This window comes from Ambystoma mexicanum, chromosome 3p (genome assembly GCF_040938575.1).
Source record: "Ambystoma mexicanum isolate Mex_15411 chromosome 3p, UKY_AmexF1_1, whole genome shotgun sequence".
Classification (NCBI taxonomy): Eukaryota; Metazoa; Chordata; class Amphibia; order Caudata; family Ambystomatidae; genus Ambystoma; species Ambystoma mexicanum.
Window position 1 is genome coordinate 639,819,851 of NC_090925.1, and position 27,676 is coordinate 639,847,526.

A 27,676-nucleotide genomic window follows, 5' to 3' on the forward strand; every position below is an offset into this window, starting at 1 on the left:
GACCTCCCGGCCACAACCCTAGCCAACAGAATCCCCTTTCTCAAATTTGGGCAAAAACAAGCCATCGACGATCCTTTCCTTCTCCGGAAGTACAGCCGAACCGTGCCGTAAGTCTATCAGATGCACAGCAAAACCGTGCCGTAAGTCTATTTTCTTGGACACAGATTGTACCTTGCTTTTCCCGGTACTGATTGATCCGGAAACAATGTGTCTTCACTTCCCGTTGGAAGCAACGTTTCAGAAGCAAGTGAAGATGCTGACTTTGAAACAGCAGTTTCCGGAAGCAAAACTTTTGGAGTGTGGAGACAAAATGGCAGGTTTCCCAAGCCTCACGGGCTCAGAAAGATTCTCTGATACACTCTCAGCGCTATCTGCTGCTTTAGGATCGTTGGTTGCAGCGTTAGCGAGGGGTTCTGTTTCTTCTGTATCGTGTGGCACTGGGTGAGGAAGTTTCTTGACATGCGATGCGTGGATCCAATTCTTTCTGCCAGAAACCTGCACCGCTGTCTGTGTGACCAACAGGACCTGGAATGGGCCCCACCAGCGAGGTGCAAGGCAGGAAGACCGCTCAAATGCCTTGATGAACACCCAGCTTCCAGGCCGTATGCTGTGGCTCGGGCCCTCGTATCGCACAGGTAAAGCCTCTCGCACCTGGTGATAAATCAAATACAGGTTTTTAGTCAACTGGCTGCAATAATCTGAAAGTAATACATTTTCAACATTTCTCAAAGATCTACATTTAGGAAGGTTCCAGATATTGGCTGGTCTCCCCATTCCCACCTCAAATGGAGAGAGCCCAATCTTAGTTTGAGGGGTTGTACGCATGGCTAATAACACGATCAGTAAGGCATCCAGCCATTTTAATTTAGTGCCGGCACACGTTTTAGCGAGCTTGTTCTTGATGATACCATTGTGTCTTTCTACTAGTCCGGCGCTCTGAGCGTGTCTGGCCGAATGGAACCGTTTGTCGATCTGTAATGCCGCACATATCTGTAGAATTAAAGCAGCGACAAAATGTGGACCATTGTCCGACCAGATGACTCTTGGTAGCCCGAACCGAGGAAAATACTCCTTTAACATGGTTTTGGCAGTAGTCATGGCTGTAGCATCTTTGACAGCGAAAGCCTCGAACCATTTACTAAAAGCACAGATGACAACTAATACATACTTCATATTATTGCACCGTTCCATTTCAATAAAATCCAAGTGAATTACTTCGATGGGGACAGAGGGTGGCCCAAAACTTCCCCTTAGAGTTGCTGTCCCCTTTCCCACATTATGTTGTAGGCCAATCATGCAGTCCTGAACATAGCGCTGGGCAATTTTCGAAATTTTGTCATTTGCCCAAACTTTCTCTAACATTTTCGTGACTTTCTGGGCACATATATGCGTAGGACCATGGGCCATGATGACCATCATCATTACATAAGCATCAGGGAGTAGCCATTTCCCTTCAACTATGTCCACCCAACACCCGTCATCATCGAGTTTCCCCAAACCTTCAGCCCACCTCTTGGATTCTTCTAACGTGGCATCGGCTTGGATATCCTGTACAGACCCAACACCCTCATCCATTGCATAGGCATTTACAGTCTCCCTTGAAACATATATCTCCGTAAAGAGATCGGTAGCAGTTTGTCTAGCTATCTGTACAGCAAAAGCATTCCCTTTTCCTATGTCATCTGTAATCTTTCGATGCGCTGCACATTTCATAACGGCTAACTGAGTAGGGAGCGCAAGCGCTGAGAGTAGTTGTAATATTAGGGAGCCATGTGGGATCTTAGTGCCATGTGAAGTTAAGAACCCTCTCTCTGACCAAAGTCTCCCAAAGTTGTGAACCACCCCAAAGGCATACTATCAGTATATATGTTTACTGTAAGCCCTTCGGAAAGTTCACAAGCTCGGGTCAATGCTATAATCTCTGCGGCCAGTGCAGAGTTATGCATGATTCTCTTGGTTTCCACGACCATGCTTAATGTGGTAATTGCATAAGCAGCTGTGGATGTACCATCCGGGAGTTTGAAGCAGGAGCCATCACAAAACAACTCTCCTTGTGGATTATTCAAAGGAGTGTCTTTCAAATCAATTCTACCTTTGTCTCTTGTTCAGTAGTATACAGTCATGCGACTCTTCATTGCCACAAGTAGTACCTTGCAGGAAAGGTAGGAGTTCAGACGGATTAAGAACACAACACCTCTTAGGAGCAAACAAGATCAATTCCTATCTCATCAACCGTGCGGAAGTGAGGTGATGCGTTTGGGTTCGGTTCAGTAGAACATCTACAAGCGAGGCACCATCAGGGTTAGATCATGGCCTAGGACCATTCCCTCACTCTGTTTTACAGAGCCAGCAGCAGCGACAGCTCGCAAACATCTTGGCAAAGCACATGCTACAGGATCAAGGGCGGAAGAAAAGTAACCGCACGGCCTATTCTTCCCTCCATGGTCCTGCGTTAATACAGCCAAAGCACATCTATCACATTCATGCACAAACAACACAAAGGCCTTTTCATAGTTTGGTGTGCCCAAAACTGGTGCTGAGCATAATGCAGTCTTGAGCAAGTCAAACGATTTCTGGTGTTCCGCGTTCCATGGCAATGGCGAAGAAATGCCCTTCTTTGTCAAAGCCAACATCGGTTTGATCACTAGTGAAAAATTTGGGATCCACAACCTACAGTAAGAAGCCATACCTATCAAGGCTCTAACCTCCTTCTGTGTATTTGGGACAGACATGCCAGAAATGTGTTTTATGCGTGCAGGTGTCAATCTTCTTCCCTCCTTTGACAGGAGATAGCCTAAATAGGCAACCTCCTGGCAACAATATTGAAACTTTTTAAGCAAAGCTTTGTGACCATGTTTGACTAGATGTATAAGCAACAACACAGTGCCCTCCTTGTAGGCACTTTGAGAGTCTGCAGCTAAAAGCAAGTCATCAACATACTGAAGCAATGTACAAGTAGAGGGCAATTCAAGAGTATCAAGCTGTTCTTTCAAAGCCCTACTGTAGATGCTAGGACTCTCTGTGTAACCTTGAGGTGCACGAGTAAATGTGAACGAGCGTCCCCCTAAGGTGAATGCAAACAAGTATCTACTATCCTTGTGTATAGAAATACTAAAGAAAGCATTCTTCAGGTCCACAACTCTAAAGTAAGTAGCTGTAGCTGGAATCATGGTCAATATTGTCGTCACATCAGGCACAATTGGAAATTGTGGAGTGACAACTTTATTAATGGCACGTAGCTAAATTATGAAACGGAATGGAATTGCATTATCGCCTTTCTTGTACACGGGTAAAATCAGACTATTGCACAAACTTCCTGAAATTTCCTCGATCACCCCGCGATGCACAAAATCGGAAACAATGCATTTCAAAGCTTGCTCGCCCTCAACTGAAATCTTATACTGGGCAATGCGTGGCAGCTCAATGCCATGTTTCAAGACTATCTTAACAGGCTCACTCTTCAAAACACTGACATCATTGTCGTCAACAGCCCATAAGCACTGTGGTACATCACTGAATTCTGGCGGCAAAGGTCAAGTTAAGAATTGAGAGACAGAAAGTTGCTGTGGTGAAATCGTCAAGCGCACTCCACCGGAAGAACAATAAATTATTGCATTTAATTCTTTCAATAGATTTAAACCCAGCAAATTCTCTCCACAATTTGAAGTCAAAAGGAATGGACAGTGGTCCGTAAAGGGACCCAAAGAAATAGGTACCGGAGAAGAAACTGGACAAACAACTGGTGTGCCAGAAAACCCTACAGAAACATTAGTTTGTCCTGACAGTGGAATGTTTGGAACCTGTGAATGATCAATGGAACACTTCTGTGCTCCAGTATCTATCAAAAACTGATGTTTCCTATTTCCTACTACCATTTCAACGTAGGGACCTTTCTGATGGATGGAAATAGGTGTAGGTTCCACCCCTGATTCGGGCAATCCTAACGAAACAGAATATCATCAAAAAGAAGCTCTTCAGATAGATATGCAGCAGAAGGATGATCAAATATGTTCCTAGTATCCACACTCGGAGTCTGATTATCCTGTGAAAAAGGTTGCTGAGGATCCTGGGCAAACTGACCTCTACCAGGGCCCCCTAAACCCGGTGACATCTGGATCGTCTACCCATATTCCCAAATGTGTTATTTGACCTATGTCGAAGGACGGGGCATTGTGCACGCCAATGACCCTCTTGTCGACAATAGGCACACTGGTTAATGTTCACAGGACCCAAGGGCACATTCCCTTGGGAACATACTGACCTCTAATCTGCGAACTACCCCCTCTGGGGCATTTAACAATTTGCTGTAATAATACTTTAGTATTTAAATCACCTTTTCGCTTTTCAACTCTATCTTTTTCATTGTTGACACGATTTCCGTAGCACTGAGCCATGTGCAGTACTTCTGATTGGGACTTCGCCTGCCAAGCGCTCTCAGAAGACATAATTTGTGACTGAATGTCAGGCAGTAATCCACGCACAAATTTGTCCACAAATAATCTTTTCCCAGACTCTGTGCCTAAGTCTTGTCTGCTGAAATCTGAGAATACCTTTTCGAACCGATTAAAGAACTTGGTAGCACCCTCAGACTTCCCTTGGACACAGGCCGTAAGTTTGTCCCAAATAATTCTTTTCTCAGGATCAGGAATTATGGTTTTCAATTTTGCAATAATTCTATCAGGCAAAGTTAGTATCACCTGGGGTGGTCTTTCACCAGCTGGCCTTTCTCCATCGAGTCTGGTTATATTAGCCCATGTATCTCCCAACCCTGGTACGTCATCTATAGTCCTAACTCGTTTCCACAACTCTACGGGCAGGAGTACAGGAAATAACAAATCAATATCACCTAGGGTGAATAGTGAGGACTGCAAGACAGACTCTATTTCTTTATAGAATCCTCTTGGATTTTTCCTAATATCAGGGATAGATTGTCTAATAGTATTCACTTCCTGCCTTGAGAACGGGAGGTGAACAAACTGTGATACATAATGCGCAGGAATGTTCACAGCAACAGCATTTGTTGAGGGATCAGCCGCAATCTCAACCTTCGGGACAAATGTCGGAGGAACCTCTCTCATAGGCATCTGAGAAGTAGGCAACTCTGAACGCTTACTAAGCAACAGAGCTAAATCGAGCGCTAAAGCAGTCGAAGAAGTGTCAAGTGAAAAAGCTCTCTTATAAATAGATCAATAGTGATAGTTATCAATAACTCTGTGGGACAACTAATTTTTCTCTTTACACAATCATCCTGTAGATACTCTATCATTACCTGTATCACTTTCCTCTGCATTTCTGGCGTATACTGACTGTATGTGTCATATACCTCAACTGGAGTTATCGACATATCTGGAATCCATCCAAGCGCGCCTTTCGTACAAATTCGTGCTTCCTCAGATATCGATTTTCGACAAGGAAGGAACCGTTTCTGTACATACATACTTTCCCCCTCATCATCCTCATTCTGTAACCTTTCCAACTCCTTTCCATACTCAAATAACCTCTCGACATGCTCATTAACTTTCTCCACAGTGTCTCTTGAAAACGCTAAAGTGTTTAGATCCCTTAACCCTTGCGGGAGATCTGTATTATTTAATTTGCCCCACATTACACATAAATGAATCCCTAAACCTTCAATAAAAACATTTTTCTCAGGAAAATTATCCATATTAAAAAGTGTGGCAAAAACATTAGCTTGATCATCTCTCTCCATACAATGCTTAGCTCATGCAATCAAATCATATTTCTTCTCTGGTGGTACAGTATTGCGAGTGACAACCCTTGACCCCGCACCCTGATCGACTACAAGCGGCACAAGACCACTTGGAAGAGGGGGAGCAGGCAAATTCAATGGAGGTACTGTTACAGGTGCAATAGGAAGGGGTGGAGGAATAGGTGGAGGAACAGTAACTGGAGGAAGAGGAACATTAGGAGGAGCAGGAACAACAGGAACAACAACAGGAAGAGCAGGAATAACAGGAGGAAGAGGCAAAGCAGCAGGAAGAGGAACATACGGAGGTGGCGCAGAGGCACCAGGCCTTCGTTCATTTGTCGATAAATTCGTCAGAAACATGAAGGTCTTTAGAAGGATAGATTTTCTGAATTCCAAGTGAGAAAGTCCTATCCACATTCCTAGTTGACTCAGAATGTTGATCTTGGTCATACAATAATGCTTTTTCGGCGTTCGTTTTATGACGGCGCGCATGTTTTTCCCTACTCTTAAATTGCTGCAACGCTTCTTTTTCCAATTCTGCAAAACATCGAATGCTGCAGGTCTAGCCTTTTTCTTTAATAGAATCGACTCTAAATACTCAATACGAGGGATTTCAAAACTACCATTGATTGGCCACTGTAGTTCAGAGGCATGCCTGGTTTGTCTGTGCCAAATATCATTAAACACTATACTTCCAATGCCATGCTTACAGTACATAGTACACACCGGCGACCCCTCCTGTGGTGCTGGACAGCTAAATTCCAAAGATTGTCTATCGCTGCGGAATAACGCCCTGAAGCAGGTAGACAATTTCCCAGGCATATCAAATTATTGGTCTTACCTGGTCAATAATTGTGTCTGCAGATACAATATGCCAAAATCAAATTATCAGGATATTTAAGAATCAGGTCACGACTCACCTGATCAGTCCTAAGGAGGTCCGATCGGATTACAAAGAATCTTACCTACTAATCTTACCTCGTGTTTGGTGATTTCGGTAAATCTGCCCGCCTTGATAAGTGGACCCTTGTCAAGATGCCGTCTCGGACCACAAGCTAATCGTCCAGGGATCGGGTCGTGCAGCACTGCTGAGGTGTCACGTCTCGTTCAGAAGGGGCCCCTTATTTTGTCACACTGTCCGATCCCAGTCCGATAGCGAGGGTCAACCTTCGATAATCCGGCATCAATCTTGAGGGTCCCTATTCGGACGCCAACTGTGAAAACAAAATCAAAATATCGAGGCTGAGTACCCCAAAAGGAAATACACCGAACACGGGTTACAAAGGAACATACAAAGATTTTTATTTTATACTGAACAGTTTTCCAAGAAAAGTAACAGATAGCTATCGGCCCTCAGTACAACACAATGAACTCCAGCGTGGTTCAGTGTGTTCAGTGAGAGACTCTGTACATTAGAATTCGTTGCTCTTTTATACCATTTGCGTACATGATGTCCAACCCTACTTCGGGTTAATATTGCTCTAATACATTACTGATCTAGGGTTCATGCCGAGTTAGCATATCCACATGCAACTAATTTACCTTTAATACATACGTTAACAAGCCTACACGGCAACTGTGTATTTTGGGATTTCTCATACAGGTCTTCTCAAACATTAATACAATGTAGTTAAACAAGTGTTCTCAGTTCAGTATTTGAATACATTGTTCTTAACATATGCTCGCGGATTAGTTTCATTGGCGCGAGTAATCCTTTACACACAGGTCAGCGAAGGACAAGTTCTCAGTTCACGACCCCAACAAGTGGCCTGCAGCCAAGTTACATATTAATTACACACAGAGGTCAAGACGGCCATGTTGTATTTCAGGATGACATCGTCCACCATTTTAACTCACAGGGTGACTTTACAGAGAGAACCTAAAATGGCGGATTGACCTAAAAAGGCAACTTACATTGATTCTAAGGTCAGGACCTTGCAACACGGATTTCTTCGCAAGTGGCTTATAAGCAGCTTGGCATAGGCCAATATACACATATTCGTTGCAATAGCAGGCACGATATAATTTCCCATTTGACAACGCCCGGTGTGCAGCTGGGCTGGGCTCAGTTTGAGGAGGAACGGAAGCGCTGCCGGCTCGCTCCGTGATCCTGCGAGGAGGTGGCTGCCAAACAAAGGAACAGCTAAGGCCCTGAGGCGGCCAGATGCGTGGGGGAGCAGCGGCCGCCGCATAATAGAAGCAGCGTCGGCCGCGTGTGGGGAAGGCAGCAGTCGCCACACAAAGGAGGTGGGCAGAGCCCATCTCAGTTTGGGCTCGCAGCGCCGTAAGTGCGGGGCGCGGAGGACCGCTGGCATCCCCCTGTGAGGTTACAGGGAGGGACAGCGGGTCCTCGCGCGCCCACACCGGCAAGGAAAAAATAAATAAATACATAAAGGAGGACAGCGGAGGATTCTCCTCTTCGGTGCCTGAACGAGGGCCTGTGAGGCCCAGACAGAACAGGGCGTGGCTATCCGACATCCGGGCCCACGTCAATGATTCTTGTAAATGCAACAAAAGAAGGTGGGCATGGCCCACGAATAACGGGCCGCGGCGGTGTGATACAAAGTCAATTCGGCCGCAGCAAAGAAGGGCGGGCATGGCCCACGAACACCGGTCCTGCCAAAAAAAAAATGTCTGAAAAAAATAGCACAATTTGAGAAAAAAAACAACCAAAAAAAGTGAGTGAGAGACGAAAGAGAGACACTGTGGCCCTCAGCGCCCTGAAAAGAGGTGGGGCATGGCCCATGCAGGACCCGGGTCGGCAGGTGAAAATAGGACAAAAGGAATTTTGCTCCAGAAAAAAGGGGCCGGCATGTCAAGATCAGGGCTTGCAGTCAGCACTGTGCCAGCAGAGCAGGGAGCGATGCGGTGCTGGCAGCCCTGCCCACAAATTGGCCTGGGTACTCCATTGCCCTGAAAACTCAATGTTCAGGAACATAAATGGGGCGATCAACCCACCAGTCTGCCCTGAAGGCTCCTCGGGGGAACCCTCACAGTGTTTGTCTTTCCTTCACCAAGAGTATCCATCCATCCCCAGATGGGTAGCAGCTCCATAAGGAATGCTTGTGCGCCCTCACTGACGTCCCGATTGGCATCCAGTTGTCCCTGGACGGGTAGCGGCTCCATGTTTGTTTGTTTTGTTTGTTTTATTATTTGTAATGCGCGAGCATACACTCAGGTAACAGTGCGCAACATTTACATGAAATTGCGAAGCTTAGTTACAACAACAAAAATATATACATACACACAGTAAAAGTAATATCAGGATTATATACATATATACAAATAGGCAGCAATAAGTACAGGCAATAGGCAGTACAATATGTACAGATGGCCGGAGTATGAAAGACTAAGAGCCTGGATGTGTTTGGAGGCCTAAGTTTTCAACCATAAAACGACCTTAGAACGGAAGTTCTGATAGGGCAGGTCCATTCTGAGAGTTGGCGCTAGAGAGTTCCACAGTTTAGCTGCTTTCACTGGGAAGCTGTCACCCCCTATAGTGGAACGTTTGAAGTTGGGGACAGAAAAGCAGTCTTTATAGGCTGTTCTTGTGGGTCTCAGGAAGGTCTGTCTATGAAATCTGTCGATCAAATAGATTGGGGCAGCGTTATTGAGGGATTTGTGAGTGAGTGAGGCAGTTTTTAGGAGAATTTTGTCTTTGATAGAGAGCTAATTATTCTGTTGGCAGTATACTGTAATACGCTCTCTTCTGGAGATGCCCAATGCCGCTCTGAGAGTGTTATTCTGGAGAGTTTGAAGTTTTCTGGTGGTGGCTTTAGAAGACCCAAGATAGAGAGCGTTACAGTAGTCCAGGCGGGACAGTATGAGGGCTCTAGCGAGTGTCAAGCAGCTAGTGTCGGATAGAAAGGGTTTGGCTGCACGGATCAGTTTACACGTGTAAGCCGAGGAAGAGGCTAAGGAGTTCACTTGTCTGTTGAAGGAGAAGATAGAGTCCAAGTAAAAGCCTAGTGTTTTAACCTCTTGTCCTACTTTGATGCTATTGCCATCGATCATGAAAGAACAATAAGCAGGGCCTAATTTCTTTAAGATAGTAGTAGTACCTAGAATGATAAGTTCAGTTTTATCATCATTCAGGCATAGTCCATGTGTGGCCATCCATGCCTGGATGATGATGTACACTCTATTCACCAAGGCCAAATCCTTCCCATAATCTCCAGAAAGCGGAAGGAGGATCTGGGTATCATCTGCGTAGTTTGTGTAGGTGATACCGAGATGATCCAAATCATCGAAAAGGGGCTTAGTAAATATATTGTACAATGTGGGGGAGACACAAGTGCCCTGTGGCACACCACAGGTGATAGGTATGGGGTCTGCTGCAGCTGTAGGTGAAAAAACCCTCATGGTTCTGCCGTTGAGGAATGATCTAATCCATGTGATGGCCTCAATGAAAAAATGGGCTGATGTGTGGAGGTGTGTGCATAGGACAGAGTGATCGACCAGGTTGTATGCTGCAGAGAGGTCTAGGAGGAGGAGTAAGGCGGCTTGGCCATTATCTCTAAGCTTGTCGATCTGTGCTTTAAGGTCAATGAGGGCAGTCTCAGTCCCATGTTGAGGACGGAAGCCTGATTGTCTAGCTCCTAGTAGGTGATGTTCTTCCAAGTACTTCTGTATTTGTACGTATGCAACCTTATCCAATATTTTTAGAAGGAATGGTACGGTCGTTATGGGTCTATAGTTTGTAGGCGTGGCTGGGTCGAGTGTGGTTTTTTTTAGTAGTGGAAGTACCCAAGTTGGTGGGGATAGCACCGGTGGAGAAGGAGGCGTTGATTAATTTCGTGATGAAAGGGGCGAGGTCACGGGCGGCATCTTAAATGAGCTGTGCAGGGCACAGATCGCCCTGACAGTTGGAAGGTTTCAGTGACAGAATTATTTTTGCTACTTCAAGTGTGGTGACTTTAGAGAAATTGAAACGGGTAGTTTCCCTTAAAGTAAGCTTCTCAGGTAGTTTGGAAGGGAGAGGGTCATTCAGGGAGGCTTTTTTGCGTGAAATTTTGTTTTGTAGAGTAGCAATCCTGTTGGCTAAGGCATTTTGGATTTCTGAGCACCAATTTTTATCTTTGGTACAAGTATCTGGTGGTGCTATAGGGGTTTCTACTTCCTTAAGGATGGAAAATAATTCCTTCATGTTTGATTTTGCTTGGGATATACGGGAGTCGAAGGAGGTTCGTTTTGCAAGGTAGATTTCTTTTTTGTAAAAGGCAGCTAGTTTAGTAAGTTTGAGTTTATTAGCTGCTGAAGGGAGTTTTTTCCAAGTGGCTTCGCAGTTTCTTTTTAGCTGTCTTAGATTTTTGAGGAATGGTGTGTACCATTTGTTCAGATACGTTTTGGGCTTGCTTGGTCTGAGTTTGAGGGGGGCGATTAGATCCAATGAGGTGCACATGATTTTATTTTATTCTTCATCCAAAGTCTCTGGATCCAAGTTGTCAGGGAGTGTGTTGAGTGTGGGGGTTAGTTCGGGATAAGTCTCTCCAGTGATACTCTTCTTGTTTCTCGTGAGTGTGGGTGGGGCCCTGCTAATCGGCAGGGGTGGGGGTTGGATGGTGGAGAGCATGAATGATACCAAATGGGGGTCAGTCCAGGCTAATGGTGAGATGTCGGTGATGTTAGCTAGACAGTTATAGTCAGCCACCCAATCAAGTATTCTGACTTTGGCATGTGTAGGTTCCATACGTCTTTGGGTAAATCCTAGTCCGGAGAGGGTATTAAGTGTAGTACTGGCAATTTGGTCATTCGGGTCATTGAAGCCCATATTGAAGTCCCCAAGGGTGAGTACTTGGGTAGAGCTTTTAAGCTTGCTGGATAATATAGTGTTAATGTCCTCATCAAAAGTGCCTATTGGGCCTGGAGGGCGATAGATCAGATGGATGTTGAGAGTTTGGGCATTGGTAAGAGGGACTTTGACAGAGAGTAGTTCGCAAGAGAGGACGTTGATAGTGGTTACAATTCTCATGGTAAGACTACATTTGTGTATAATAGCCGAGGAGTGCTCGTGCGACCTCAGTGACTTCCAGATTGGTCAGTTAAGCCGGGAGCCCAGCATCAGTGAGCGCAGGCCGCGGCACTCCGCGTAACCATCATGGGGCATGACGACAATGAAGGGGCTTATTGCCAGAATGTGCAGCTGAAGCCGTTGTATCCGTTTGATGTGGTGGGGGCTCCAGCCAGTCTGGGACCCAGGTGGACGACGTGGGTGGAAAACCTAGAACTGTATTTTGAAGCGATGGAGATCAAGGTCACAGTGTAACCATAGCTCACCTTATATTGAATATGCCTTACCTTGTCACTCGTAACCTACTTGCCTTATGTGTTGAACTTCTGTGCGAAACTTGCTTATATGCCATACTCGTATTTTCTCCTGCATAGTCAGACTGTAATTGCTACTGCTCCCTCTCTGAGCAAAACATGTCTGACATACTGTGCATTTTCATATTGTTTCCCGCGCCGTGAGCATTGACCGCAACATTACCATCACTGTTCTTAGTATTGAGCAGGGCACTTTGCCTTATTATACTAGATATACCTGTGAGCTCGAACGCTTGGCGACCTCCGCCATCAACCTGTAAGCAACCTGCATTAACCTCTGCCAGCATCTTCTGCCTCGGCACGCAAACATTCAAAATTTCAGAGTTTGTTTATGTCTATAACTTGCCTGAAACAAATGATTAATTGTACTGTGATATACTTACCTGTTGGTTGCACCTATCCAGAACTGTATGTTGTACCTATTCTGACCTTACATGCCTGCTCTTTAGTACAACCTGATTTAGGACTGTTGCTGACTGCCTATACTAACTGCCTATGCTAACTGCCCACTATCCTTAGTTTGGCTCATCTCTAGCTGCTGGATTGCGCATTCTAAGCAACCGTTGCATATCTTAGATAGTGTATAGCCATGTGTATATCACACTTAGCCTCTGCCTTGATCACAAATTGTATTATCAGATCATACCTGGCTGCATTAGTCTTCACTATAGTAGGTGCTCCTCGGTCACCCACGATGGACCCTCACCTCAATCCTAGAGTACCCCACTATCGTTTGTCCATGGCACTTAGCCTTTCGCCATCTGACCTTATACCACCCTCAAGGTTCCTACCTCCATGCCTACATACTGAATCTACCCCACTGCCTCTATCTCTAAAGACACCACTTTAGCAGCCAATTCATCAGTAAAGCCAGACGCCACTATCCGTGCACCCAAGCATAGCCCCACACAAGTGAATGGCAAATGGAATATCCCCTCATCCCAAATCAAAGGGGCCCTCATCAATGTTAGATCATTGCCGGGCCACGCTCTAGATATTGCTGACTATATAACTTCACAGCCATCACAGAGACATGGCTCCATGCTGCATCAGGACCAGCTCTTGCCCTTGCTATCCCTGACAACTACTCCATCACCCTGAGACTCCAACCTTTCCAAAGGAGGGGGCATCACATTTATCCATAAAACCTCCGTCGGCCTAAGAAGCATTAATAACCAAACCTTGCCTTCAGCAGAACTACTATCCATCAAACTACCTATCTCACCTTTACGCACTATTACTATCCATCTAATCGATCGACCACCAGGGCTGACTACTACTGGTGACTTTATCTTGGGTTTTCAAGACCCCAAAGTCATTAAAGCATGCACTCTTAAAGATACCATCACAGAATTAGGATTCACACACAGTATTACTGAACCAACACACATTAAAGGCAGAACCTTAGATTGGTTAGCTCACCTCAACTACAATATAGATATCCATTCTAACATGCCCTGTGCGTGGTCAGACCGCCACTTAATTTCATTTATCATAAAAGAAACCTCCTCACCTAACCAGCAAAAACAGGCACCAGCCATTGTCATGATGCCTACCTCCAAGGAGCCAGGTCCGACCCAGCAACCCCAGAGGCAGGCATCATTCCCCCCCAGGGAAGTGCCAGCGGGCCCAAGCTGGGGCCCTTTGGACACAGTCCTGGCGCCTTAGGCGCCAGGCTCATGTTGGACCCCTGTCCTGGCGCCTTAGGCGCCAGGCTCATAAAGCTAGACATGTGTTCAAGTGTTTTAATGTGCACTTACCTGATGCAGACCATGCTGCTACATCCAGGCCCTCTTGAGGCCTGAATGGAACTACTTTACCTGTGGGACTACTTTCCACCTGGGTGTGGTCGGGGAAGGATACATACCCGATCGGTGGAAGGATACATGCCTGGAACTTCTTCCAAAGCTATTTAAACCACGCCCGATCAGCAACTCACGCTTCGCGTTGTTCTGCTCCTCGCAGCTGGACGCTCACCGTGTCAGCTCCTGCATCTGGACTTCAGCCACGCCTGTCAGCATCCTGGGTCGCCTGCAAAAGGAGATAAGATAGAATTGGAGAGAAAGAAGACCTTACCTGCTAAAGCTGCATCACGGGGACATCACACCGACGATCCAGAAAGGGAAGACATCATTTTAAAAGCATTTCGCTTCGATCGCTGCAGCGCTGCATTTCACTCACCTTTCCTGGGCACCTCCATCTTCAGCAGCGATCATCCGGATCCGCACCCACTTCCCAGAGCCTAGAGAGAAAAGACAAGAAAACAAGGTGAGAGAAGGAAGGGAAATAGGAAAAGCTCACTTTCCTTCTAAGACTTATTTGTTGGGTCATTCCCATTTCATTTTGGGTCCTGCCGCTTCCTGGCATTCCGGACCCCGGCCCCAATGGGGAAAAAAGACAAAGACATTGAATGAGCGAATGCAAAGACATTACCTGAACGCTCACCCGGAACTTTCACTTCGGGTCGGCGCCATATCTCCGGCATTCCGAACCCCGGCCCCTAAGGGGAAAAAGACATAAGCATTAGCGCTTGCTGCAATAAGACAATGAACATTATTATTAAGCTTGAACTTTTGAACTTGCAACAGAACTCTTACAGCGCCTCACCTGAATAGTCAAGCTTATTTTGAACACCCATCAAACCTCAAACCAGTGAAGTAACTGGGTTTCAACGCGCCCCTGCATCAGAAGCAGGATGGAGAACTCATCCTTCCAGACCCTAAGGTGAGACTTCACGGGGAATCGTGGAAGGGTATCGAGGAGGGTTGGAAGGGAGTGGGAGGCTTGAGCATTATTCCGTCAGTAGGTAATACTCCCTTTTCACGCACAGGGGAATAATCCTGCGAGCCAGAAAAGCCAGAGTAGAGGGGCCCTTGCTGTCCATCATCAGAGACCTGCGCTTCACCATTGAAGAAGCATCAGCACTCGAAGCCAGACCTACGCCTCCGTGGGAATCAGGTGAGCGTGACAGCCATCGAGAAATTACTACCTTCTTTACAACCAATCACCAACCCCACCGTGACTCTCTCAGATCATACGGCCTTAGTCGGCCTCTACAATCATACTATCCTGAAGGCCATCAACACGTTAGCACCACTTAATCTATGTAAATCCAAACCTCGTGCACACCTTAATACATGGTAAACCCCACACCTCAAATCCTTAAGGAAATTGAAAAGAAATGCAGAGACCCTGTGGAAAAGCACCCCGTCCTCAGCCAATAAGTACACATTTTCACTAGCTTCCATTAACTATAAAGAAGCTATCGTCCAAGCTACAAAAAGACAGTTATAATGACCGCATAACCAAAGGCAAGTCCAGTACTAAGGAACTCTTTAACATCCTAAAAGAATAAGAATCGCCTGTCCCACCACCTGATACTTGCAACAAAAACACTCTGTGGTGCACTAACATCCAGAACGCGGTGCAAGATAAAATTACCATGCTTCAAAACAAAATAGAAACTAAAAAATTCATATCACCAACTCTGATCCCAATCCTAACCCTCCTGCTCCTACCAGCAATACACATACTCAATTTAACTTCACTCCCCTCTCCATCAAAGAGGTTGAAACCATCATTATGAAAGTAAAACCGTCAAATTGCCAGGGAGATGCATGTCCTGCTCCTATTGTCAAGGAGGCTGTGAAGGAACTTGCCCCATTCATCACCTGCTTTATTAATGCTTTATTCAAATCTAGCACAGTACCCAATAATCTAAAAGACACTTGGGTACTTCCACTTCTTAAAAAAACCCTCATTAGACCCGAACAATCCATCAAACTATAGACCTATTACGACGGTGCCATTCCTTCTGAAAATCGTGGACCGAGCAGCCTATCTGCAGATACAGCAATACCTTGAATAGAATAACTTGATGGGTCTTAGACATTCAGGTTTCAGACCCAGACATGGGACTGAAACAGTGCTGATAGACCTTAAGATACAAATCCAAATCCTTAAAGACAAAGGTAAATTGGCACTGCTTCTCCTTCTCGATTTATCAGCGGCATTTGATTTAGTGAACCATGAAATCCTATGCCAACATCTAACATCTGCGGCGCATTTCTCGGATCAAGCAAATGCTTGGATCCGCTCTTTCCTCAACAATAGATCAATGAGGGTCTTTGCGCCCTCAGCCTTTGCAGAACCCACACCGGTCACCTGCTGGGTCCCCCAAGGGTCCTGTGTGTCGCCTATTCTCTATAATGTATTCACCAAGCTACTATTTGATGATCTTGACTATTTGGGTGTTACCTACACAAATTACGCGGATGACACCAAAATACTTATTCCTATCACCAGTGACTACATTACAGACAGTAATACTCTACATGACATATACCTAATCATACAAGCATGGATGGCGCAGCACAGGCTCTGTCTCAATGATGAGAAGACAGAGCTGCTCCTATTAGGATCACCTGCTAACCTGAACAAACTTGATTAATTTTTCATCTCCTTCAATATTGATAGTATTATAATCAAAGTTTGTAAGGTTGTAAAATCCTTAGGCATATACATTGACTCCACCTTATCCTTAACTAAACAGACAAATGCCATGGCATCCTCCTCGGCCTACATGTGCAAACTTATCACTGCATGCAGACCTTTCTTGACACCGTTTAACTGTATCACAATAGCAAGAGCCTTAGTCCTCTCTAAATTGGACTATTGTAATTCACTCTATTTAGGTACCAAACAACGGAACCTCAATAAGATGCAAATTATTCAAAATAACGCCACTAGGGCAGCTTTGAATTTCCCAAAGAAACAACAAATCTCTGAAACTAGACATACCGTAAACTGGCTAAACATCAGGCAAAGAATTGCACTTAAAACACTATCCCTCACCCATAAGTGCTTATCTAACCGGTTCTAAGTGATCCGACTGCGGCTAATTTTGCTGCGGCCGGAATGTTCGCATGAGAAAGGTGCAAACCACCAAAATCTGCACCTTTTTTATCTATTACCATTAACAGTTTGGTAGGTGCAAAATTTGCCAATGCAAGTAAGCAGTTGCATACATAGGAAAGCGGGTAAATCATAGTTGCCTGTACAATTAGGAGGTACCATGCAGAAAAGCAAACAGAGAAAGGAGGTGGCCTGTTAATGTGTTACCATCATTAGCTAGGCAACATGCCGTAGCGAATGAGGTGCAAAGATAAGATCAAAAAGGTAGTCACAAATAAATATGCATTGAGCGATGCATAGGTATGCAGCAGAAAGCAGTGCTGAGATACAATAGGTACATTCTGCAGGCAAAGATCAGAATCATTGGACTAGGTTTATTCTTGAGACACTAGCCATACTTTGAGTTTTCTTTGGAAGTACCAATATGCAGGCTCAGTTCTGAGCATTCCACAATTTAGAGGCTAGTACTGGAAAGCTCTTGCCCCCAGATATTTCCAATTTATATCTAGGTATTAAGAATTGGTTTCTGTGGGAGGATCTGGTAGGTCTGTCAGATGAGTTTTTCGTGAACTTGCAGTTTAGGTATTTTGGAGCTTTATCTGCAAGGCACTTATGGGTAAGAGATAGTGTTTTGTAGAAGATTCTGCTCCTCAGTGGGAGCCACTGGACCTCTTGTCTTGTGGCTGTGATGTGGTTGGACTTAGGTATATTGAGGATATTGTTCTGTAATACCTGAAGTTTATTTTGGTTGCATAGACTAGTGTCATTGTATAAGGCATTGCAGCAATCGAATTTTGATAGAATAAGTGTTCTGGCTAATGTGATGCAGCTGTCAGGAGATAGGAATGGCCTGCAGGCAGTTATGAGTTTAGCTGTATAAGTCTCAGATTTGGAGGACTCTATTCCCAGAATCACCGCCTCCTCCTCCTCCTCACCTGAATCTGGTCCTTCTGAGGAGCTCTCCATGGATATCGTCCTTCTTTCTCTACAGGTGCTGTTCAGCCTTTTTTTGCAGAGTTTAGGACGGACTCTTCTGGAGGCCATCTTGCCAGTTAGCTACATGCTTGGCAGTGGGACCCTCAGGGAGTCCGCTCCCAATTCCAGGGAAAAAGCGTAGCTGAAAAAACCCTGGTAGGATGTTTCTCTGTAGCACCGTGGATCGCAAAGTAGGAGGTGACTACAATTCCCAGAAGTCTCTTCCGGCGACTTGGATAGTGCGGGATCCAGGAATCCGAGTAGGACGAGCGTTCCAAATAAACTCCGAAAGGAAAGCAACAACAAAGGAGGAACGGAGTTAGCCAACAGGTAAGCAAACAGAGAGGAGACCAAGCAATGCAGGAAAGGGGGAACGTAGTCGGGAGGCAGGCAGAAGTAGGAGAAGGCAGCAGGCGGGAGGCACAAGGAATGAAAGCTGGAATCGGTATGAGGGAAGGGAGGAGGGATAACTGCAGCGGAATACTCACAAAGAAGCACGAAGGAAAGTAACACAGCGTCTTCACCCGAAGCAGAAGCAAGGGTTGGAACGCATCAGCGTTACTGACGGACGCGTACATGTACGTGTCGATCCCCTGGAGGCGTGGTGAGCGATCCGAACACTAGACCGCTGCAGTCCGTTCCCATTAACGCTTCCTCCATAGCATCCACATTTTCCATGTGGCATTGATATGTTTGGTTAGGGCCATGTTGGAGTCCAGGTAGATCCCAAGTGTTTTAACTTCTTTTGCTACTTGGATGGTGTTTTTGTCTATGATGAAGGACTGGAATTGATTAGACAGTTTATTTAATTGGTTCTGAGAGCCAATCAATAACAACTCTGTTTTGTCGTCATTCAAGCAGAGACCATCAATGGCCACCCAGGCCTGAATGACTTGATAGATTTTGTTCAAGAGTTTAGAATCCGTGTTGCAGGAACCTGAGAGGGGATGAGTATTTGGGTGTCATCTGCATAGTTAGAGTAGGTGACACCCAAGTTGTCTAAGTGATCAAATAGGGGCTTTGTAAAGATATTGTACAAAGTGGGAGGGACGTACAAACCTTGGGGCACTCCGCATAAGACTGGAGCCAGGTCGGCAGTAGCTGTAGGTGAGAATACTCTCATAGTCCTGTTAGAGAGGAAAGATTTTATCCAAGTGGTAGCTTTGGCTGAGAAATGAGCAGCTGACGTTAGGTGTTTGCATAAGACATTATGATTGACCAGGTTGAAGGCCACAGAAAGGTCTAACAAGAGGAGGAGTGCTATGTTCCCTTTGTCCATTAACTCGTCTTTTTGTGTTTTGAGGTCAATGAGAGCCGTTTCTGTGCCATGACCTGGTCTGAAGCCTGACTGGTGATGTCCGAGGAGGTTGTTTCTTTCGAGATGGCTTTGTATTTGGAGGTACGCAGTCCTGTTCAAGATTTTGAGAAGGAAAGGTACCGTAGTTATAGGCCGATAATTGGTTGGTATGTTGGAGTCTAGTGAGGGTTTCTTTAGGAGTGGGGGGACCCACGCGTTTTTGAGATTGGTAGGTACTGTGCTAGTTTCAATAGAAGAATTTATAAAGGATGTGATGAAGGGTCCGATGTCTGCTACCACCTCTTTGATAAGAATGGCCGGGGATCTATCGCCCTGACATTTTGAGGGTGTAAGGCTTTCAATTATTTTTCATCAGTTCCGTTACCGAGACTGGGGCAAACTGAAATGGGATTGACTGGTTCGGCCGGACATTGGCATGGTTGAACTTTACGGTTTCCCTAGAGAGGGTGAGCTTTTTAGCGTCCATTTTGGATTGAAGTGTAGCTATTTTATCCAACAGTGCTTTTCGGATGTTAGAACACCATATGGAGTCTTTGGTGCATTGTTCAGCGGGAGTAACAGGGGATTCAAGTTCTCTAAGGATAGAGAAGAGTTCTTTTGTCCCTGATTTCGCATTGATAATTCTCTCATTGTAGGTTTCACGTTTCGTTAGGTGGATGCCATTATTGTAGTTGTATGATGCTAATGCAAATTTCTCTTTATTAAGAGGGGATGGGTTTTTTTCCCAAGCCCCTTCGGCTGCTCTTTTGGTGCTTCGTAAGCTTTTTAGGCTTATGGTGTACCAGGTGTTGAGGTGAGCTGATTGTTTAGCATTTTGCATTTTTAGAGGTGCTACTTTGTCTGTAGCCAGTGAGAGTGTTTGGTTGTATAGGTCTACCAACTCTTCAGGGTTTAGGTTGTTGTAGTTATGTGGGCTAATGATGGGGTTAAGTAAAGGAAGCATCTTTTCTGCTGTAATGTTCTTTTTGTTTTGTGTAAGGGTAGGAGGGGCCATAATAGGGCTGGAATGTGGCATGGGTAGATCTTGCATAGTGAAGATGATCACATGGTGGTCGGACCAAGCGCATGGTCTGTTTGAGAGGACCTGGATGTCACAGTTTAGATCCACAATCCAATCAAGGGTTCTGCCTTTGTTGTGCGTAGGGCTGGTGATCCGATTCATGAACCCTAATTCCGATATAGTATTGGTTAGAGCTAAGGCGTTGTTGTCTTTGAGGTCATTGAGGCCCAGGTTAACGTCGCCAAGAAGGATGATCTTGGACCCTGGTTTCACATTGTTAGTGAGTAGAAGGGTAATCTCTTCATCAAACAAATGCCAGGGGGTCTGTACAAGCTGTGTACTGTCAGAGTGGAATTAGCTGCAAGGGGTATTTTAACTGTGAGGAGGTCTCCTGAAGTGAGGGAGTGGTGGATAGGTATTTCTCTTACGCCCAGAAGTTTTTTGGCAATGATTGCTACTCCGCCTCCTCTCGCATTTTCCCTGTCTGATCTGAGGATCATATAGTTGTCTGGAATGGCCAGCAAAAGAGCTGGACTAGCTACAGCATGCAGCCACGTTTCAGAGACGGCTAGGAGGTCAAGGATATTGGTCTGGATAAGGTCCACAATATCCAGTGCATGAGCTATAAGCGATCTCGCATTGATAAGGGCACACTTGAAGGGAGGTGGTCTGGGTTGTGGTGACGTTGAATTGGACTTGACAGGGCTAAGTTGGTGAGGAACAGGCATAGGGCGTGGTATTTTGTGGGGCTGCATGTCCCTATCGTGTTTGCCTTTGGTTAACTTAGGTTTGCAGTGTTTCTTATGATTCCCAGGGTAGAATGTGTTATGAGTGGGATTATTGGCTGGATTGTCTGGGGTACTAGTTCCTCTAGATCTGAGTTTGAGGTTTCTTATGCCAGGTGGACAAGGGATGTTTGGAGTGGGCCTGGTGACACATTTAGTTATCCATTGGATAGGGGTAGGAGTTGCGCTAGTAACTGCAACAGACTCTGGTGTATGAGAGGTGTCATTGGACTGTTGAAGTTTAGGTAGGAAGACCGTCAGTGGTACTGTGTAGTTAGGGGGAAGCGGTGTATTCGTACTCAAGGTGAATCTGGTGGATCCCAGTTTGTCCTGTGCAGGGAGGATCATGTTGGTGCTAGGTAGATTGGTCGGGGAGCCTAGTTGTATAGTGGGTAACAGAAATGGCAGAGTCAATAGTTACTGTGATCGGGTCGTTCGTGGTAAGGCAACAGTGATAATACCAGTGGAGCTGCTGTAAGTATATCCTTGGTAAGCTTTTGTAATTTATCCTTGGTTCCGATGGGTCTTTTTTTCACCTTGTTTGTTTGTTTGTGCATTTATATAGCGCTACGAACCCTCAGGTATCTGAGCGCTGCTTATTTCCCACGGTGTGTGGTGCTCATTTATCGACCTCGGAAGGATGAAAGGCTGAGTTTGGCCCTGCCGGGATTCGAACCTGCATCAGCTGGCTCTGCACTGTCAAAGCGAGCGCTCTACTAGCTGTGCTATCTGACCTTGTGTTCAATGGCCCTGGCTCCATTTCTCAATACAATCCAGTGCTTAAATCCCTTATGCTTCCCACTGCTATCGTTGAACACCAGTGGAAATGCCTTCACTAATCCTTCTTTAGAGAATAGCTCTTGGGTTATGATACTCGGTATTGAGTTGTAGAGGGGCAAGTGGATGCATTCACCCTAGTCAACACGCCCCCACCCCCTACTTGCAGAACCTCTCTAACTTCTTTTGTAATGGGTCCTTGTTTCCAATAGGTCTTTTTCTCACCTTGTGTACAACGGCCCTGGCTCCCTGTCTCAATACAATCCGGTGCTTAAATCCCTTAAGCTTTCAAATGCTATCGTGGCACACCCGTGGAAATGTCTTCACTAATCCTTCTTTAGAGGATAGCTCTTGGGTTATGACACTCAGTATTGAGTTGTAGAGGAGGAAGTGGATGCATTCACCCTAATCAACGCACCCTCACCCCCATCCTATTGAAATGACAGACGAGGAGTCACACTTTAAAACCCATGCACAAGGTTATGCGAAATAGGTTACTTGCAGAACTTCTCTAGCTCCTTTTGTAATGCATCCTCTGTTCTGATGGGTCTTTTTCTCACCTTGTGTACAATGGCCCTGGCTGCCTTTCTCAATACAATCTAGTGGTTTAATCCCTTAAACTTCCCAATGCTATCGTGGAACACCAGTCGAAATGTCTTCACTAATCCTTCTTTAGAGGATAGCTCTTGGGTTATGACACTCAGTATTGAGTTGTAGAGGAGTAAGTGGATGCATTCACCCTAGTCAATGCCCCCTCAACCCCACCCTATTGAAATGACAGACGAGGAGTCACACTTTGAAACCCATGCCCAAGGTTATGCGACATAGGTGTTGCGTAGTAATACGCCAGTGTACGCATGTGCGAGCGGGAACGAGGCTCGCGCATGCGCTGTAGAAAATAAATACGGCCCGCCGGCAGTTCGCGCCAGGCGACCTGAATGGCAACACGTCTCCGGCGTGTCTCCTTGTGGGAATGCGGAGCGCATGAACGCGTGACAGCGTGGGGCCCCCCAACACCCCCACGCCTCCCAACACTGGTGACGAGGACGGCGCGGGAGCAGTCCTCTGTTCGGACAACGTTCGAGGAGGCGAACGTTGCTCTGTGTCGACACGGACCTACGCGTGTGGCCGGCGGCCATTTAGGTCGCACGTGAAGTGCAGTGGTAGCGGCCCGTGAGGGTGCTCGTGTGCCACCTCCACTTTGCTTAGCCTAAACATCAATTTTTGGAACACCCACAGCCCTTGCAGCTGCAGGGCTGTGGCACATTAAGTAAGAAGAGAAGGGGTGCAGGGAGAAAGCACCACATCACAAGTGGACCCAGCAGACCAAATCACCCGCTGCATAAGGTGTCCAGCGGTCTCCTGTGAGTACCATACGCCAGGATGGGGGAGGAAGATGAACTAGAAGGCGCCATTGCCCCTATCCCACGCAGGATGAACAGTACACTAGCTCCCATGCCCGAATTTGACACCACTGGCCCTCCATCCAAGTTGGGACCAAAATGGCTCCTGTGGGTAAAAAGGCTAGAAATATTGTTCATGGCCTCGGGAGTCAGGGATTATGCAGGGAAGATCGCCATCATGGTGTACTCGGCAGGAGTGGAGGTCCACAAGATTTACGACTCTCTGAACATCCCAGTTGCCACATATGACGCAGTGAAACAAGCGCTCAGGGACTATTTTCTTCCCATGGCAAATGTAGACTTTGACAGGTTTGTCATGTTCGCGGAGAAGCAACGTGAAGACGAGTCACTGGACAAGTTTTGTGCGCGACTCCGTGATCTAGCGAGCTCCTGTAGATGGGGAAACGAAGAGGAGATGGTTCGAAAACAGTTGTTGCAAGGGTGTAGCTCCGGGAAACTGCAGAGACAGGTCTTGAGAGAACCTGGACTGACCCTGCAACAAATCTTGGACACGGGGAGAGCATATGAACTGGCCAATGCCAGGGGGCCGGAAATGGACGCGGCCACGCATGTGAAAAAGGAGGAAGAGGCTTTCGCAGTCGGACGCTCTGCAACAGGGAAGGCAAGATGGGTGCCAAGAAGTGGAGACAACCCCACAGTGAGTAGAAATGCTCCATCATGCCAGTACTGCGGGTATGACCTGCCTCACATGGGCGAGTGTCCCACCAAATCAAGAGTCTGTGGCCGGTGTGGCACAACGGGACATTATGCTAGGGTGTGCAGAGCAACGACACAAGTTGCGGCATCGAGAGGACCTGAGAGGGTTGTCAGAGGTAACTCTCGGAGAATAAGGGGAGTGTCGTCCGTCAAACAAGGCATGCAAGACTTAAACATCGCGGAAGAAGAGGAAGAAGAAGACAAAATCTTCTTTATTTCCAGCATCGCCAAGGGCCCAGGGAAAAGACGACAGCCCACGTGCACAGTAAACATTGGGGAAACACCCACGCCAGTCCTAATAGACACTGGAGCATCCGTCTGCGTGCTAGCGACTGAACACTACAATGCACTGCCTGGTCCACCAGGATTGGCAGAGTCCACGGCACGCATATACGCTTTTGGAGGACACACACCTCTCCCCATCCAAGGTGTGTTTGTAGCCCCAGTGACTCATGGACAGAACAAAATTAAAGCAAGATTCTTTGTCACAAGCGTGAGCCCGCACTCCCTTCTAAGTTGCGCTGCAGCTGAAGCGCTAAGCCTCGTGCACTTCTCATTTGCAGTCTACTGCGCTGACCTGGAGAGTCTACTACAATGGTTCAAGACCATCTTTAGAGGAATAGGAAGACTAAAAGCTGATCCGATACGTCTTCACATAGACGGGTCGGTGAGACCGACAGCGCTCAAACACCACCGCATCCCGTTCCATCTGAGAGCACAGGTGGAGAAAGAGTTGCAGTCCTTGGTTGACCGAGACATCATTGAAAGGGTAGAAGGGCCCACCCCGTGGGTCTCTCCAATTGTAGTGCCCCAAAGCCTAAACAGCCAGGCGCCGTACGTATCTGCGTAGACATGAGGCTACCCAATGTGGCAATCAAGAGGGAACGCCACATCACGCCCACCTTGGATGATATTGTTGGGGAACTCCAGGGAGCGAAAGTGTTCTCGAAACTGGACTTGAGATCTGGATATCACCAGTTAGAGCTACACCCCGAGTCAAGATACATTACGACCTTTACGACTCATGAGGGGTTATATCAATGCAAAAGGCTCAGTTTTGGGGTCTCATCTGCGGCAGAGGTCTTCCAAAATGCCATCAGAGGGGCCCTGTCAGGACTCAAGGGAGTGATCAACATGTCAGACGACATCCTAGTCTTTGCCAGATCGGAGGCTGAACATTTAAAGCGCCTAGAAAACACTCCTGAAAGGCTGCGCGCTCTCGGTCTAACACTACACAAAGAAAAGTGTGAGTTCCTGAAGGACAGATTGGAATTTTTTGGATTTGTTTTCCATGCTGGGGGTATCTCCCCCGATCCAGAAAAAGTGAAAGACATCCAAGAAGCCGCCCCACCGACGTCTCCAGCGGAAATCAGAAGTTTCCTGGGGATGGTAAATTATTGTGGTCGCTTCATCCGCGACCTAGCTTCGGTATCGGAACCCTTAAGAGCGCTCACCAGGAACGATGTTGCATGGACCTGGAGCGGAAAAGAGCAGAGGGCATTCGACGACATCAAGAACGCCCTATCAGGACAGGAGACCATGGCATATTTTAACCCGGACCGTGAGTCAGAAATTGTGGTCGACGCCAGCCCAGTAGGCCTGGGAGCGGTCCTCATACAGGCAGACAATCAAGGGACCATGAGACCCATTGCCTATGCAAGCAAGGCCCTCACCGAGACAGAGAGGAGATACTCCCAGATTGAGCGAGAAGCCTTGGCCATACTATGGGGGTGCAAGCACTTCCGGATTTACATTCTGGGGAAACCAGTCGTTGTAGTGACGGACCACAAACCACTCATCCCGATTTTATCGGGGACCTCGTCCAAACCACCACCTCGCATAGAAAGATGGATGCTTTCACTAATGGAATACGGTGTCAAACTACTGTATCGGCCAGGAACACTTAACCCTGCGGACTATCTGTCCCGCTGAAAGGGGCCCTAGGGGTCCCTCATGCTATGGAAACAAGGCAATGATCATACACGAAAAGATGCGCCAGACACGAGGTTTCAAATTCCCAATGCTAGGGTTTATTGCAAGCAAAAGATAGTGGGCCTCATTAGGACCCAGGCGGACTTCGCGGTGCTAAATGCACCGCGAAGCATGGCGGAAAGCCGCCGATAGCGCCATGGGGGTTGGCGGATTTACCGCCCCATTCCGACCTCGGCGGAGCGGTAAATCCCCAATCCCCATTCTGCCCTTCCCCATTCCCATTTTTGCCCCATAGGGTATAATGGGAGTGGGGAAGGAGTTAATTACGCCACCGTAAAATACGGTGGCGTAATTAACAACGAGGTCCCGTAGCGCCATGGTTTTCTCCGGCTGGTAAAACCAGGCGGAGAAAACCTCCATGGCGCTACGGGAACTCGTAGTATGGCGGAGAGGTACGCCATGCACTACGCTGGCGTAACACCCTCTCCGCCAGGGTCCTAATGAGGCCCAGTATCAATTGGCCAATTCTGATCCCACGCCCCGCGACGTGAGTTTCCTAGACCTTGAGGGATGCAAGAGAGCGAATTACGTACATCAGTTACATATATACAAAATGCATATCATACAATCAGCAAAGTCATGTTCAACACCCCTCTGTATTAAGTTCCTTTGAACCCGGGATGAAGATGGACATATCCAACGAGTATGATGATTATAATGCTTTCGATGTCTATTCTAGTGACAATGGGCAATTTAGAAAGTGTGGAGGCATCTTTTAGAACACGGTGGTTCTGTTCTTGGAAGCAATCTGTACACGAGGGAAGAGCCACATTCCAAGCTTTGCTATCTATGAGGTACTATTCGTGTCCTGGGAGCCGACACGTTCTAAAGGGTTTTGCAAAAGGGGGCCGTAAGAGAAGCATAATTCAAGCCTTTAACTGTATTATTCTAACATATTCTACCATCGTATGAGACTGGCTGGCAGCTGTGAAGTGATTAGATGCCCTGCAGCTTCCTCCCAAGGCTACAGAGAGGGAGCATGGGCATTCCTCTCTGGGCTACTCATGAGGAGTTTCAGCAAACCCTTCAGTCCCGCGACCTTGTCCTTTCATATTCAGACAACAATGTTAACAGTTGAGCAGAGTAAGCAGAATATTCAAGAATTGCAAGCTGCAAAGCAGTTTTTAGACAGAAAGCAATGAGCAATGGTTAACAAGCAAAATGGCGATTCTTGCTACATTTAAAATGGCCGCTCGTCGGTCAAGCATAGCAGTTTATATTTCTATAATTTGGTGCATAAGACGGTAGGCCCACGGCCATCAAGTTACGTCTATCATTCAAATGAAGGGTATTCATTTTCCCAGTTTGACAAACCCTCCTTTTGGCCGTGTGCCAAACGTCTTATTTATTCATTGTATCCTCCTCTTCTGAGGCTGAGGAGGAGTCTGGGTATCTACATCTGAATCATCTCCATCATTAATGTCTATCGCCATGAATTGTTTTACTATTTTCGTTTCCTCAGTGTCTCTGTTATTCCGGCCATGCGTTTGTTTTCCTCTCAACACTATGTGCATACATCCCTTAGTACATCCATCAGTTATTTCAGTGCATATTATTGGTAAGCATTGTATGCAACAGCAGCATGTTATGAATATCCCGAGTACCATCATAGTATCGAAATTAATTCCATCCCCAAGACCGCAATAATCCCCATAACCAGGATTCTATCCCTCAACCCCCTGCTTCAGTAGAGAGTGTGGAATTTATGACATGTAATTTCCGGATCGCTTTAATATCGTAGGGGAGTAGTCATCTATATAC